This window comes from Microtus ochrogaster, chromosome 10 (assembly GCF_000317375.1).
Source record: "Microtus ochrogaster isolate Prairie Vole_2 chromosome 10, MicOch1.0, whole genome shotgun sequence".
NCBI classification, from domain to species: Eukaryota; Metazoa; Chordata; class Mammalia; order Rodentia; family Cricetidae; genus Microtus; species Microtus ochrogaster.
Window position 1 is genome coordinate 69813331 of NC_022016.1, and position 5959 is coordinate 69819289.

Below are 5959 nucleotides of genomic sequence, written 5' to 3' on the forward strand. Positions count from 1 at the left end.
TTTGCCTTAAGTTAGACCTTTGACCGCATACGAGGTCCCTATTCCTGTACTAGTGACATCATTTCATTACACTCTGCTATCAGTGCCTTGACTACAATCTCAATGGTGGACATTAGACAAAATTTGAAATACTTTAAATAAGATATTTCAATATCCCTTGCTAATCATTGTTCTTGATCATTAAGAGATGAGGTAATTAATGCATTGTTGTTAGAACATAGTGTCTAAAAAATTGTTTTAGAATGTCCTGGTGGAGATACATCTGAAACAGATCACAGATGTCCTGTGAGCATTTTGGAATGTTTTTCATTTCTGAAATGTATCCAGTTACATATGAGAACATACAGCATTGTTGAAATGATAGTTCTATAGGTGAAGTTAAAGGTTGCATTAATATTGTAAGGGTTTTTTTTTTCTTTTGTTTAGGTTCTCATGGGCAAAGCAAGGTTTAAGACTTTCTAAGACTTGTCTGGTTGCAGAAGGATCAAGTAATTTCCTGTTAACATTTTCAGCTGAGTATTAGGCTTAATGTAAAACTCCCAGCAGTACAGCAGGGCTGAGTAACATAAAATCCAATCGTTCTAGGAAAAGCACTGTAAACCTTCAAAAATGCACAGCACGGGGATGGGATCCTGGCTTTTCAATCATTGCCCAAGCCTTGCTTTTCTTAAAGGGTACAAACTGATAAGAGATTGAAGAAGTAAAAACTTGTTCTTCTGCATACGCAAGAGTAAGAATGGGGTATTTCTAGGACCTAGAAACTTTTTATTACTTCACTATCTACAACTTAAGCAGCTTTAACTAGATTAGGCAAGAGCTATTACATGTACCTCATAACATGTCCACTCTTGGAGAAACAGAAGCGGGTAGATGAGCGACAGACCCCACAGATGTGCGTGTTTGCTTCTGAACAAGGCACCAATGCGGCTGTGTGAGTGGATCCGGAGCATGGATGGTGAAGTCTCTGTAGTGAAAGAGTAGCAGGCTTGGTGATGAAAGCGTAGATGCTGAAATCAAACCACTTGTCTTCTCGTTTTGCTTGCACAATCGTATCCGGATAAACGTGAGAACATTATTTGACTTCTCCGAGGCATTCATCATAGCAATCATGTCTGCCTCATAAGGTTGCCAGAAAAACACGGGTGAGATGTGCACAGAGCGAAGAAACTTAATACGTGGAAAGAACTCAACTCAGCGATCGCCTGTTTCTAGTAAAGCGACGAGGAGGGGAGTGACTCCTGTCCTCACACTGCTTCAGCCATGCTTCTGGCCTCTCTGATGAGACCTGGCGGGGAAGTTAGAGCAGTGTTTCTCAACCTGTGGGTCGGGACCCCCTGGAGGGTTGCATAGCCAGACACCCTTCATAGCTTATGTTTACACTATGATTCACAATGGCAGCAGAGTTACAGCTATGAAGTAGCAACAAAAATACTTTTGTCGTTGGGGTCACCACATCACGAAGAACTGTATTAAAGTGTCGCAGCGTGACCCCTGTCGTGGATGAAGTGATACTGTTTTCATCACAAACGTGAGCAGACAACATTCTTACCATCAGGGAAAGACATGATGCCCAAGGTTAATAAAAGCCTTCTTTATGGAGCTAGTGAGATGGTGCTGCAGTTATAGGGGCCTGAGGATAATCCTAACAACCTGAGTTCAAATCCCAGGGCTCACATGATGGGAAGAGAGGGTTGTCTCATGCTTTGTGGCACACAAGCACCACACACACATACACACACACATGCACACACAGGCACACACATGCACACACATACACACATATACATACACACACAAATTGATAAATGATATAAATTTTGAAGCAGTTTTAAACATAATTGTCCTATATGTTTTAAAATAATCGACATCCATTTCTCTTTAATTGTGGTAAAATATGTAAACATCACATGCATTTTTTAATCACTGTAAGCATTTTTAAGTATATCATTGACAGGCACAAGTCCCTTTGAGCTATTGTATAACTGTCATCACCATTCATTCCCAGGATATTTTATCATCCTGACCTAAATTCTTTATGCTTCACTGTGCTTTCTCTCCACCCTATTCTAATGACAGCCACCATGTTTTGACATGCTCTGTCTCTATGCAGTTGGGCTACTTTAGATAGTTCATAGCCATGAAGCTCATTCAAAAATTTTCTTTGGCTTCTTGTTTATTTCACTTGGTACCATGTTCTCAAAATTCAGCTGTATAGTAGCATGAATTATAATGTCATTCCTTTTTAAAACTGAATAATAATCATTATTTGCTCAGCCGTTTAGCTGTTGATTGAGACGGCCTTGCTCTCATGTCCGACTCTGGTGAGTAATGCTTCTACAAACATGGGTACCTGTAACTACAGACTAGTGTTTACATTGCATTATTTCCATTACAATAGACCGTCTCTGATGTCGTTCAAGTTAGTGAGTTTTTCATCACAGCATTCAGCTTTGCGTCATTGTACTTAAATATCTCCAGCAATCATCTCTCAAAGAGGCAAAGTCTGGTACAGGGTTCAGGAGTTTTAGCTCATGAGCAAGTCTGCTTGCTTTAGGGCTGGTGTTGAAGAAGAAAGAAGAGAGAGCATTATTGGTGGGTATGTGAGTCAGAGGAAGATGCTCAGTTCATGGCAACCATGAAACCGATGCAGAGAGAAGAGCTAGGGTCCCAAGCTCTTTCAAAGACATACTCATCCAGGGCTGGAAAGATGGCTCAAAGGTAAAGAGTACCTCCTTCATGATCATGAAGGCAGGGTTTGGATTCCAGCATTCATGTAAGGCAGGAATGGTAAAAGCTTAGAAACCAGCCCAACCTCTCAATCAACTGTTCTTGGATTGCTTCATCTTATTCTTTACGTTTCAAGCATGTATTCACAGTTATGAATCTGAAGACATTATCAGTGGACATCTGCTTCCTTGGGCTGTGTGTAGTGAGGACAGAAGTGGGTCATTATTTTTCACCAGTCTGATAGGGAGCATTGGAAAATGTCTACTGCATTAATTAAGCACACAAACACAGTTGCAAAAACTTGCCATAGGTTAGCAGTTGATGAAAATTATCAGATTTCCTGTCTGTCTACTGATGCTCCACGTAGGTTCTCATTCCATCTGCATCGTTGAGATGGCAGTCACAGGCAAGGAGGACACATCTGAGTCCACAGGATCTGCTGCCAGGAAGGCTGTGTGCTTTTTGTAGAGCACTTTCCCTTTGCCTGTTCAATCTTCCGTGTTTCCCTCCTGTGCCTTTTGCACCAACATGCAGCCCTATTACATATGATCAATTCTAAGGGTTTTGGAGTTATGGTATGCTTCGGGTTTTTAAGGAAAACACCCCTATGACAGCTGTGTGGAGGAAGAGAAAAACCAAAGAAAACAAACTCAGCGGTGTGGTGAGTTGCCCTAGAATACCACCAGGCATACATAACAACAGAACTTCAAGCCAGGTCTCCCACTTTGGAGTCCAGGGGGACTGTAACTCGCCTGTACATGCTGGCAGCTGCTGAAGGGGTCGAGGCTCTTTACTGCTCTTTTCTCACTCGATGTGGAGTTTTTGAAACACAATTTGCATTCAGAATTCTCCAAGCCCTGAAAGGTGCTTTTCCCCCACGGGTTTGAGTCCAATGTGTGAACAGCATCCAAAAAGGTTAATCTGTTTACCCGACCAGAACAGTTTGCTCTGTAGAACAAACTCGGAGTTGCCTTGCTAGCCTGCTCCAGATGTCCTAGGCTTTGAGCGGCTTTATTTGCATTTGGTATTTCAAAGCTGGTGATCAATTTACAATTATAATTGCCACCAAGATTTTACTTTAACTAGCACTTTGTGGAGGAAAACATCAATTTACATTATCCGGCAGTGTTGGAAAATATCTGATGATTTATAAAAAAAAAAAATGGGTTTCATCAGGACAAGTGAGTATGAAATTCCTGTGGCTGCCCTATGTTTTAATCATTTCCTAATCTGAGCTCCTTCACACATGCATTGAATACACATTGCAGCAGTCCCTAATATGTTAATTCTTGGCATTAGATTATCCAGCTGCTCAGAGAGAATGAAGAGCTCAAACATCGGTTAAAAATGAGACAGCTGATTCGGAGGTGTCCCTCGGATGTCTATCTTAGTGGCACTTGGAACTGGATGAACAGGGATCCCCTCCCGTAAGACAGCCCTTTTTTTTTCCTCCTTTAAAACCATAAACATGAGTTTGTTTCCATGTGCTACTGTCAGAGCTCCAATCAACAGGTTCTAGAGATTCTTAAGAGATTTTAGTTTCTTTAAAACCTAAGAGGAGCAAGACAAGAGAGGTCATAAGTAATGCACTGATTATATTGAGTACCCACAGATAATAATTAGCACTGATTGATAAGCACGTGCTTGGAGCTAGATTGTGTGTTGAGCATGTTATGTATATGTTATGTAGGTATGTATATATTTTATGTATATAATTCCACCTAATATTTGCATGACCATTGGAAAGCAAGCATTTCTATCATTATGAACTGCTGTGATCTAAACATTCATGTTCCGCCAGTATCACATGACCTAATCACTAAAGCCAGAACACTAGGAGGTGGGTTCTTTAGGGGGCAATTAAATTAAGAGGCCAGGACCACATAAATTGATCGATACCCTTATAAAGGTGACCCTAGAGAGTCGCCCTGTCCCTTCTATTATGTGGAGATACAGAAGAAGACTCTATTTCTGGGTAGAAAACAAGCCTTTGACCTTCATCTAGCGAACCCCTATGATTGGGATACATAGATTTCTGTTGTTTGTGAGCTGCTCAGTGTATGGTGTTTTGTCATAGCTGCCTGCACAGACTCAGTTCTGCTCTCTTCCTCAAAGATGGAGAAACTGACCTTTAGCTAGCTAAGTTGCCTAAGGTTCTACACCAAGAACTAGACAAACCTTTCAATAATAGAACAAATTTCTCAGCTAAAACAAAAATCCAAGGGCAGGCAGAGAGAGCAGTGATACCTGAGTTGTGAGCTGTATAGTATTAGTCTAACAAAGAACAAATAATTGATGTAGAAAGCTTATGTAAGTCTCAAATGAAAGAGAAAAATCTTAGACTGAAAACAAAGATCATGTCTTACCCAATTTTGGAACTCCTTGCAGAGAACACCTCATAGGCAACACTGTACTGAATTTTATCAGGCCTCAGCATCTTCCCAAATTAGACATTTTAGTCCAATTTACTCTTGAGAAGTTTCTGTGTGAAAAAATTCTTTAATCTCTTATATAACCATTTTTCCTTCTATAATTTCCCTCCATTGAGTTTGTCTGATCAAGGAGAATGAATGCAATAAGTATTAATAGCAAGGTATTAATGTTTAACCTATAAAGATTTTACTGTAGAGAAGTATTCTCTGGAGTTGCTTAAGTTTGGATCAACTAGAAAGTGGTTAAAATGTACCACCACTCAGTTTCTGCAAAATATCAAATTGACCCAAATGTCTGAAATTACTCTAAACATACAAGTTTTTAACAGCTATCTAGAAAATGCAAATGTACATTCAATATTGAAAACCCCTATTGTCAAGAAATAACATTAAATATAGAGTGTTAGGATATGCAAGGAGCTACCATGCCACACACCTTAGGTGACACGGTGACATATTTTGTGAATATAGTACTTTAAGCTGAGGCCTCTCAGCAATAATGCTCCCCCCTCCCCAGGGGACCAAGGATCTAGCAACTAACTATACATGCATGTACTAAAATGTTGGAAACTTTCCATCTCCCTGAGTCCTTGTGAGTGTTCTCCAAATAGAGCTCCGTTCCTGAAATTGGGACAAGATAACCCACAGATGTCCACAGATGTTTTGATTCAGTCCCTGGGAAAGGGTTAAAGTAACCCTCAAATGTTTCCTTTTACCTCATCTGATCTGGCAACTACTCTCCAGCCAAATATTGTTAATAGCCCTTTAAATAAGCCAATCATAATAGTTAAAGAACAACC

At 40.2% G+C, this 5959-nt stretch overlaps 1 protein-coding gene across 2 annotated transcripts in view; it reads left to right on the forward strand.

Annotated features, from left to right (window-relative positions):
• Pde4b (phosphodiesterase 4B) overlaps positions 1–5959 on the forward strand; it is a 527196-nt gene that overhangs the window by 276465 nt on the left and 244772 nt on the right. The gene's annotated exons all lie outside the window — the stretch shown is intronic.